Below are 11,342 nucleotides of genomic sequence, written 5' to 3' on the forward strand. Positions count from 1 at the left end.
AGAATCTACGTGTAATCCAAACTGTCCTCCAGAACCTCAGACCTCTGTTTCAATCAAAAGAAAAAAGGTTGTTTTCATGTCTTTCTCTATGTCCCCCCTAAAGGAACATTTTTATTCAAAGCAATAAATAAACATGCTTAAGGACTGAGGACTCAATGGGGGGTGTTTGGGGGGGATACGGTACAGCGCTTGCACCATTGTACCTGTCCTTTTCAAGGGATAACTCAAGGGGCATAATGCAAAGAAACAAGCAAAAAAGTAATAACATATAAGCATACGACAAACACCACTAAACTGGGCAGTTACACAGAATTCCATTTCAAATGAGCAGTCAGAATTCACATTGATTTGAGTTCACTAACCACAGCACAGCAAATGCTCAATTTGATTTACGTTGTTCAGCGATTTATGAAGTTACTTGTACCCCCTCGGCCAATCAGAGAACAGGATTTTACCCCAGTGTGGTTGAACACGCTATCCTGCACTTTGTTATGCTTTTGCAATGGACTATAGCGGTTGATTCTTATGAAGGTATTATGGACTTGAAGGCAGTCAAAATGCAATCAGTGTTAGTGTAGACAGCATTGTGATTTCCCTGAGAGGCTGCAGTACATTGAGCATCTTACATTGGAAGTATGGCCATTTGAAGTTAATTCCCAGGCAGAGTCATTATCCTCAATCTTTATATGCACTGCAAGATGGAAAGCAGGGTGTTATCTGCACTCTAGGAGGATTCTGCCCATCCCTCTTTTGAAAGCGGTCCCTCCCAGATATGGCCAGGCACGTCCAGTCTTTTAAGAAAACACCAAGGGTGGTTTTAAAGATTGCTGAGATGCTGTAGTTCTGTAACAGCAGGATACATTGAAAACAGAATGCAGAAGTCATCAAACTTGTCATCATAGCAAAGATTTGGGTTGCTTACAATAAATGAGAGTAGCAGTTAACCCTCTGGCTATCAGTCAACTGAGCTGCCGGTTTGATCACACAAGTACACTGATTACACAAGAGTCTGGAAAGGAATGTGACCTAAATCATGTTATTAATTACTGTATCAGTTTCAGAACCTACGAAGAAATCTACACTTGTCTGGGTTCAGGCTAAATCACTCTAATTCGGTAGGGTTCAAAGGTCAGGTTTCAGCACATGCATATGCTCAATAACTAGAAGCTAACTTTCTGATAAAGACCGTGATACAGGACACGACTGGTGGGGGTGTAAAATGGAAAAGGAATTTGTTATTATTTATTCATGCATTCAGTTATCATTCAACACCGCCTTTAAATGTCAAATTAACATTGATCACTGTTAATTATTATTTTTTGGTCAGATTTAAAGGTCAGTTGCTAACAGAATAAAAATGAGTGTCACTTTCCTTTCTCTGTTCTTGACAAATAAATGAATGTCATTAAAAGACTTGCCCTTGTGAAACTGTGTACAGTATGTAGGCGGTGTTAATTAAATGGACCCCCCCACCACACCACACCGCAAGTTGAAAAAGCCACAGGCAATGTCAGAGCCGCCACTGAATAATGCAGTCCTCACTGGGAATAAGGGGAGTGAATTGCCTATTTAATACAGATGAGCTCTAATTATAGTGAATACTGCACAGCAAGGTTTGTTGAACCAGTTTCTAATTTTCTGTGATACACAAAAAAAGTTAATTAGAGTGTGTCATTGTGGTGAGAGAGCAAGACAGAATACGCCTTAATGTGATTCAGCTGTACATATTGTTTATGGTTTGTATTAATTGTGTTACAAAGCAGAGGAGGCTGTGACCTGATATCCAATTGGCACTGTAACCTTGATAAATACCCTGAAATAAAGGTAAATAAAACAGGATGCTAACAATATAAAACCATCTTTCCTCTTTTTCAGTTTTTTGAGATATGTTCCATATTTTCCAGACTTGTTTTTTGCTAGCTGCGTTGCCCTCAGTATGCTCTGTGGTGGAACTCCTCTGTGGCTTGCTAACATTCTACTGGTGCTTGCACTGTGGTGCTTGGCACATTTTCCAAGGAGGGTTTGGAAATCGCTTGCAGGCAGCGTTATACACCCAACGCCTTCTTGTTTTCATTTCCTTAGCATCCATTCCACCCAGAGAACAGAGATAGAGTGGGCCCACGGCACCCTGGTGCCACAGTGTCCAAGCTGTCCATTAAAAAGATAAAGTAATGCTCATATCCTGCTTTTCAGAACAACAAGAAGAGGTTGGCACTGAAGATGACTCAGCCCTGTAAATAATTAATAATGAGATGTCATGGGGAGCCAAAAGAAATAACACCAAACTGTATAATGATTATGTACATTTATTCAAATCCATTTGGTTCAACAACGTTTATTATTAAAAGTTTATTCTGGCGACAAAATTTAACCAAATTACGATGAAAAGCTCAGTTGAAAATTCCAGTAATGACCAGCAGTGGTTTGTCCTGGTCAGAGGTGGTAGGAGAGCTGGTTTTCAAACTGTAAAGGTCAAGGGAATAATACTTAGAACATTCAGTGCTACAGCATAAATAACTTTATTTATTTATGTTTTTTTTTTTTTTTTTTACTGGATCTCATTTTGTAATCTACTGTATCTTGTCATTCAGACAGAATGTTTTGGCAGGTCTCATTGCTCCTAATTACACCACGTTGCTCACCACGTCTCATATTGGAAACAATGCCAATCAGGCTCAAATGAACGACCTTTTCTGCTGGAGTGAAAATGAATACTATCAAATGTGCTAATAGTTCATATGTTGTGTTTAACATTGACTTCTATCTATCTACCTACTGACCGGTTTTGCACTACTCTTCGTTAAGCAATGCCCATCAAGATAACACAGGTTCAACACTGTCACTAAGACTTGTGTAGAAATGGGACCACAAGCATAACAAAAATGAGTTCCACAAAGTAAATGATATGCTGCTCATTTTAAACATTCACACACCATCAGACAAAGGCTGGAGGGTGGGTGTGGGATCTGGAGTCTGAAGCAAATTGACTCAGAGCTGGAGTCTCTCAGATAAGCAGTATGCGGGGTGCTCTTAGTAATCATTCACTGTACCACCATTCACTGCACTGGCCTTGAGTGTCATCATATTCCTCTCTTACTGTACTGTGTGCCATATCTGCCAGAGTCTCAAAGACTTGACATCCTTCAGCCTTTCATCATCTAGAGTAAGACTGTCCACCGAATGAAGATTGAACTCTGGAGTTTAAAGCAATGCAAATATGGTAACACTTTACATTGCGTCTCTAATTACTATGTATTTACATATACTAAATGCATGCGTACTTACACATGATTGCAATGTTATTATGCGTAGCTTTGTACTTAATATTTTAAAAAATGTTGCACGATATAACCCTAACCCCTTAGTCAGGTTTACCTTATATGCCTTTAATCTTAGAGTCCTGTGTTTTTTTGTACAATATATGGAAGTACACAATTATATCAGAAAAGGGTTAGGGTTATAGGAGTTATATCATGCAAAAAGATTTACACATTAAATACATGAAGTCTTATTTACTTACTTCATTTTCCATGAGAGTTATATAGAACCCCAAAACAACTGCAAAAACGTTTCTCATTCTTAGGAGTACAATAAACCTGTCTAACTGTCTGCTCAATTTGCTTCTAGTTTCATGTTTTAGACCAAATTACCACCGTCAGGATATGAAACACTAACCTTTGGGGTGGTAAAGGTCAGAGAAACAGTGCATTAAGCCGACATGACTGTGATTGGTCTTCTGGTGGAAGTCTCCCCAGGCCCTCCAAAGATGAGCCCCTGCTACCCCCTAGCTTGGCTGTGAGTACGGCTCCCTGGATGATGTCATTTCATTGAAGCTGGCGGCCGCAGGAACCCTGCACCCTCCCTTTTAATGTGAAGGGTTGACGTTTCTTTTTTTCTTCTAGATCAGCCTGTGCTATAAAACACATTGCGTTATTGATTTTCAGTCACACAGATGCGCAATCTCATTTCTCACTGCTTCTGCTTAGGGTGTAGCAAGCTGTTTGATGAACATCCTCCACCCACCCCCACCCCCTTAAATAAACTGGGCATCCCCCCCTGCATCTACTACATGTTGGGTTCCATCAAGACCATGACAGTAATTTAGAATGCAGGGTCTTTCTTGGATTCTAATGATTTATACAGTGGAATTATACAGGATAGGGGACCATCCAGTTAAAATGTGGAATCAAACATGGACCACAGCATCCAATAGCCGACAGGGAACCCTCTTTTCTTTTCCATTTTATTTAACTTTAAGTGGGATGTTACCAGGGAATTCATTGTCTCTCTTTATCACAGGCTACCCTGGACTGGGGTTATTTGGGACTCTGTATCTGTTTGTGATAAATGTAAATCAATCACATGCATTTACTATTGCTGTATATTTGTAACACATATGCAATAATCTACATTTAATTCAGGCATTGTAAAGATTTCTCTGTGATCTTTCAAGCAAGATTTCAACTTTTAACAAAATAGCATACAGTATTAACTAAGCAATCTGAAAACAAATGGATGTTGCCTCTAAATGTATTGTAATGTATTGCAAATAATAATAAAAGAGATTGAAGAGGAAATCCCAAGGCTTTATTCCGTGGCACAATGCAGACTTGTTCATTAACACAAAGATGCTCCAAGGCCTTGGGGTTGAACAAAAGCACATCCAGCAATCTGAGGAAACGGCCCCTGCAGGTACGGACTAATCGAATAGCTTAAAGGTCTCTCAGGGCGATGCTCTCAGTGGGGACTCCACAGATAATGAGTGTAAACCCCAAACTCATATTCAAGCTCGTGTAGGCATGGCTTTGTGGCTGTGTGATACATGTCTTTGCAATGCATTCCCCTTTTCTCTCTGTAATGCATTTCAACGTGCTCAGGGATCAGATCGGAGGAGCGTGATGGAAAGTAATCCCTCGTCTCTTTGGGCTTGCCTGCACGCCCACGCAGGCTCATATCTTTAGCAATAGTTTTTCCTTTTCTGGCCTGTCCTTTGGAAGGTTAAACAAACATTCCCCCAGAAGCAGGGGGTTGCAGAGCTGCTAACACATTTGTAAAAACATTACATGTTGTATATATGCAAAATGCAGTGATAGTTACCTTTATAGGAACACACAGTTCATGCTGAAAAACAAATGAAGCCATAAGTACAAGTACTTGATAAGTCTCATTTTTTTAGAGGCAGAGAAAAAAAAACATGCTTTGAGGTAGATTGTGGCGAGGGTATTACATGTCCGGTTCTTGAAATTCTCAGCTCACACGTTTGTTTTACTCAGTGGATTTTATTTAGAAAAGGACAGTGTCAATTGTATGCATAAAGATTAATGTAGAGCTAAATTGTGGTTGGATTTAGAGTATAAATAAAGACCTCAGAATCTATTAAATCCTTCTACATTTCCATTGCCTGTGCATTGTTATGTTTGCCCATACTTTAGTCTTTGTCATGACCTGCATTCAACTCAATAGCACCATCTGTATTTTTCTGCTTGGCATTTATTGTACTTAATGAGACAAGCTGCACTTAGTATGCATGGTACAAACCAAAACGGGAATGCGCTGCTCTCACTGTCTTTAATGTCTAGAGCCCTTTTCCATGCTAGTTTACATTTTCTAAGCAGGTTTTCAAACATGAGTGTGCTTCTGTTATTTCAGTGCTCACATAATGACTAACCACATTGCGGAAAACATATATTACATTTAATTGACCCCTGTACTTCGCTATAAACAAAGAACAAGCAATGCTGTGCTCAATTCACTGTGGGACGCTTGCGCTAAAAAAAATGTTTGCTTTTATTAGCCATAAAAATAAATTGCCTTCTCTCCCTGAAGATATCACCAGACCAGCAGCAATACCATTATTCTACTGAAATGCTTTGACTGGGTTATGATAGCCAGACAGTAAGCCATTCAAATCCTACCTCAACATAGTGCAGTCATGATTACTGCTGCCTAACAGAGCTGTTTTCCATTGCTTCCTCTTTTTTTTGAGTCTGTGATGCCCCTGAAGAAGATAATGCAGCACGTAAAAGAAATGATAGAAGACTATAAATACACTGCAGTCTCTACATGAGCAATTTTATTAGGTTTTCAGAGAGGGGTGGTTCAATGCATTATACTGAAAGTCTGTTTTGCACTGCAGAATTTAAAACGAAAAATTTAAAAAGTCAAACAGCTGTGAGTTTCTAATGGCACAATGTTAGTTCACGTTAGTATTAGGCTACCAGAATTTAATGACAGCCTCAAATATGGACCTTATATTTATTTTATTAATCCAGTGCGAAGATCTTTCAGATCACCTTTCAAGGTATCTCCCCAGCAAAAAAAACAAACAAACATTCAAGCCAAACATTATCACATTGGTGTTATCTATTGAATGTTTTCATATGAAGTATATGATGACTAGTAAAGAGAAGAGACGAGTTGGGAACTATTTTGCACAAACCCACAGCTGCTGGAGGGACACTTATAAAGGGAACACCATAGCTCATACAGCCTATCACTATGCTCTTTTACTACATGCACACTCACACAAAAACAAAAGACACACACACACACCCACAAAAACAGAAGACACGCACACACTGACAAAAAAAGAATGCAAACATACACACGAACACACACAGTCACAGACACACACACACACACACACAGCCACAGACACACACAGTCACAGACACACACACAGTCACTGATGCACACACACACACACACACACACATACAGTCACAGATACACACACAGTCATGATGCACACACACAGACACACACACACACTTTTGTCTCCACACTGCTGGACCGAGGCCTAAAAAGAAATGAAAAGAAAAGATTAGATCTGTTGTCAGGAGCTCTAGCTGGGGCTGTCTCTTTGATGAATGGCACAGGATTGCCTGGACTTTTTGCTCATATATTTTTGGGTTGGAAACATCCCCAGATAGCCCCAGGAGAAAGGGAGAAATGGCAGTGGAACAGGTACTTTGTCATCTCTGTTTGCAGGAGCCAAGAACAGAAGAGGTCAACTTTGATCAGGCAGGAGGAAGCTTCTTATCATTTTTTTTTTAAGTAGGTAGGTAGTCAAACAACTACAGTAAGCAGTTTATTTTGTAGCTGTGTCTTTATACAATAGTGCTGCCTGTCACACACTGCTGAATTAACTTACCTGATGTAACATTTCTCTTTATCTTGCCAAGACACTCTTGAGTATAAAGGGTTCTTTGTCCTTGTTAAATAAGTACATTGGGGAAAAAAAGCTTAAACTTGTACGGTACTAAACTAAAGTAAATGCGTACCGAATTTAACAGAGCTGTTCTAAAAGCATGCGTACAGTGGTGAAATATGAAACATCTAAATAGGAATTTGCTGAACTGTTTAACCCTTTGCAGTCAATTTATTAAGTGCGCGTCAGGTCCAATTTATTTTCACACGCGCAGTTAATTTTAGACGCACTGTTTAAAAGTATTTTTTTCCCACAGTCAAACGGGTTTAAAAGGCCCTGCATATCAATAAACCACTCACTAGGCATCTCCAGCCTCGCCCCACCCTTTCGTTCACTATAGCTTTCACATATGCTAAGAAATAAATAATAATAATAATAATAATAATAATAATAATCGTACATACCGATCAATCATCTCCTGATCACTCGTTTTATCACCAAACGCCTCAATAATGCGATCCAAGTCATTATTTTACTACTATATACCAGGTCCGACATTGGACCGCAAAGGGTTAAGAAGACTGTAATCACATGCACACAATGTTAAGCAGATTACCCAGGGTAATACAATAGGAGCAGTGGCTGGGCCATCCCCGGGCTCCCTGTATCTCAATGACGGTCTACAGTATGGTTTGAATTAATACCAGAAAGATTAATCAGAATGCCTGGGCTTGCCACACACACACTCAACCGCTTGAACATTCCCATCATGGCTCTCATTAAAGCTGTATCTCACTGTGGATGGATGCTGAAAATCTGGACAAGAAAACCTTGAATTTTGGCACCCACAGAGAGAATGTACTGGGACAGCGTGACGGGAATCTTGGACACATTTGAAAGCAAGGCTTTTGTCACGCTCTTCAGCTACCTCCAGAGACGAGAACCAAAGCTGTCCCAGCCAGACAGAGACATGTAAAGATACTGTGAGCCATGTTATTGCCGTGTTTTGTGCAGCTATTCTATCGAATTTTTGAATATCACTACAGCATCATTATTATTCAAGAAGTGTTGGTAACACTATATATTGTGTCTCTAATTACTGTGTATTTACATAGTAGTTACTTAGTAAATACATGTGTACTTGCACATAATGTTATTATCCATAGTTACTGTGTACTTAATGTGTAACTCTTTTTGCATGATATAACCCTAACCCTTTTTTGATACAATTGTGTACTTACAAATATTGTGCAAACAGATGTACACATTAAGTACATTGTAACTGTGCATAATAACATTGTAATTATATGCAAGACCCAGAAGGACCTTTTAATGGCATAGACCCAATTAAGATGCATTTTCAATGGCGAGGCCATGGAATGGAATGAACTGGCTCACCCTCTGGTGAGATTAGGTGCAAGCCTAAACAATTCCTTGTTTTCTCTTCCTTGCAGTGCTGGTTCTGTGTTAGCTGTCAGGTTTAGCTGAGCCAAAAACAATGCATGCTGGGGGGTGTTAATTATCACACACAAGATCTATAATTCTTAATACGTTGGCACTCTTTCTTTAATGCAAAAAAATAAATAAACCCAAGAAACAGTTTGCTGCCAATTTGAAATAATAAATCACCCTTATCACGATCAGGTAGTGAAGTGTAATGGAAAAACAAAACACGTAGGGCACAGTACAGTGAGCAGGACGGCTCGTGAGACTGATAGAATTTCACAAATCACAAGCTGCTGCTTCATTCGTTATTATTATATTTTCTTTTTCTTTAAAACACCGGATTAATGGCAAAACAGAAAGTGATGGAGAGTGTGTTAATGAAAATGTGATACAAAAACTACATTGAGCTCTTCTCCCTGTCATAATGCTGGCACCTTTTTATTTGGTCTTAATATGTGAGTTATTCGAAACGACTCCAGGGCCGTCGCTGCTGTTTTCTTCCTAGCTTTATCTATCAAAAGAGCTCCAAGAGCTAAAAACAAACTGAATGAACCCCGGCAGCGGTCTAGGATTGGTGTTTAGTCATGTTTCAGCAGCAGTCTAGGATTGGTGTTTAGTCATGTTTCACCAGCAGTCTGGGATTGGTGTTTAGTCATGTTTCACCAGCAGTCTAGGATTGGTGTTTAGTCATGTTTCACCAGCAGTCTAGGATTGGTGTTTAGTCATGTTTCACTGCAGTCTGGGATTGGTGTTTAGTCATGTTTCAGCAGCAGTCTGGGATTGGTGTTTAGTCATGTTTCAGCAGCAGTCTGGGATTGGTGTTTAGTCATGTTTCACCAGCAGTCTGGGATTGGTGTTTAGTCATGTTTCACCAGCAGTCTGGGATTGGTGTTTAGTCATGTTTCAGCAGCAGTCTAGGATTGGTGTTTAGTCATGTTTCACCTGCAGTCTAGGATTGGTGTTTAGTCATGTTTCACCAGCAGTCTGGGATTGGTGTTTAGTCATGTTTCAGCAGCAGTCTAGGATTGGTGTTTAGTCATGTTTCAGCAGCAGTCTAGGATTGGTGTTTAGTCATGTTTCAGCAGCAGTCTAGGATTGGTGTTTAGTCATGTTTCAGCAGCAGTCTAGGATTGGTGTTTAGTCATGTTTCACCAGCAGTCTAGGATTGGTGTTTAGTCATGTTTCAGCAGCAGTCTAGGATTGGTGTTTAGTCATGTTTCACCTGCAGTCTGGGATTGGTGTTTAGTCATGTTTCAGCAGCAGTCTAGGATTGGTGTTTAGTCATGTTTCAGCAGCAGTCTAGGATTGGTGTTTAGTCATGTTTCAGCAGCAGTCTAGGATTGGTGTTTAGTCATGTTTCACCTGCAGTCTGGGATTGGTGTTTAGTCATGTTTCAGCAGCAGTCTAGGATTGGTGTTTAGTCATGTTTCAGCAGCAGTCTGGGATTGGTGTTTAGTCATGTTTCACCAGCAGTCTGGGATTGGTGTTTAGTCATGTTTCAGCAGCAGTCTGGGATTGGTGTTTAGTCATGTTTCAGCAGCAGTCTGGGATTGGTGTTTAGTCATGTTTCAGCAGCAGTCTGGGATTGGTGTTTAGTCATGTTTCACCAGCAGTCTAGGATTGGTGTTTAGTCATGTTTCACCAGCAGTCTGGGATTGGTGTTTAGTCATGTTTCAGCAGCAGTCTGGGATTGGTGTTTAGTCATGTTTCAGCAGCAGTCTGGGATTGGTGTTTAGTCATGTTTCACCAGCAGTCTAGGATTGGTGTTTAGTCATGTTTCACCAGCAGTCTAGGATTGGTGTTTAGTCATGTTTCACCAGCAGTCTAGGATTGGTGTTTAGTCATGTTTCAGCAGCAGTCTAGGATTGGTGTTTAGTCATGTTTCACCAGCAGTCTAGGATTGGTGTTTAGTCATGTTTCACCAGCAGTCTAGGATTGGTGTTTAGTCATGTTTCAGCAGCAGTCTGGGATTGGTGTTTAGTCATGTTTCAGCAGCAGTCTGGGATTGGTGTTTAGTCATGTTTCAGCAGCAGTCTGGGATTGGTGTTTAGTCATGTTTCAGCAGCAGTCTGGGATTGGTGTTTAGTCATGTTTCAGCAGCAGTCTAGGATTGGTGTTTAGTCATGTTTCAGCAGCAGTCTAGGATTGGTGTTTAGTCATGTTTCAGCAGCAGTCTGGGATTGGTGTTTAGTCATGTTTCACCTGCAGTCTAGGATTGGTGTTTAGTCATGTTTCAGCAGCAGTCTGGGATTGGTGTTTAGTCATGTTTCAGCAGCAGTCTGGGATTGGTGTTTAGTCATGTTTCAGCAGCAGTCTGGGATTGGTGTTTAGTCATGTTTCAGCAGCAGTCTGGGATTGGTGTTTAGTCATGTTTCACCAGCAGTCTAGGATTGGTGTTTAGTCATGTTTCAGCAGCAGTCTAGGATTGGTGTTTAGTCATGTTTCAGCAGCAGTCTAGGATTGGTGTTTAGTCATGTTTCAGCAGCAGTCTAGGATTGGTGTTTAGTCATGTTTCACCAGCAGTCTAGGATTGGTGTTTAGTCATGTTTCAGCAGCAGTCTAGGATTGGTGTTTAGTCATGTTTCACCTGCAGTCTGGGATTGGTGTTTAGTCATGTTTCAGCAGCAGTCTAGGATTGGTGTTTAGTCATGTTTCAGCAGCAGTCTAGGATTGGTGTTTAGTCATGTTTCAGCAGCAGTCTAGGATTGGTGTTTAGTCATGTTTCACCTGCAGTCTGGGATTGGTG

General features: G+C 40.3%; 1 long non-coding RNA gene across 1 annotated transcript; it reads right to left on the minus strand.

The window, feature by feature from the left end:
• Positions 1-2,329: 2,329 nt before the first annotated feature.
• LOC131700629 (uncharacterized) lies at positions 2,330-7,480 on the minus strand. The gene is made up of 4 exons (XR_009308452.1): positions 5,916-7,480; positions 5,098-5,121; positions 3,676-3,913; positions 2,330-2,463 (listed from the first exon to the last, which is right to left on the minus strand). It is a non-coding gene; the product is annotated as an uncharacterized LOC131700629 (long non-coding RNA).
• Positions 7,481-11,342: the final 3,862 nt, after the last annotated feature.

This window comes from Acipenser ruthenus, chromosome 24, assembly GCF_902713425.1.
Source record: "Acipenser ruthenus chromosome 24, fAciRut3.2 maternal haplotype, whole genome shotgun sequence".
NCBI classification, from domain to species: domain Eukaryota; kingdom Metazoa; phylum Chordata; class Actinopteri; order Acipenseriformes; family Acipenseridae; genus Acipenser; species Acipenser ruthenus.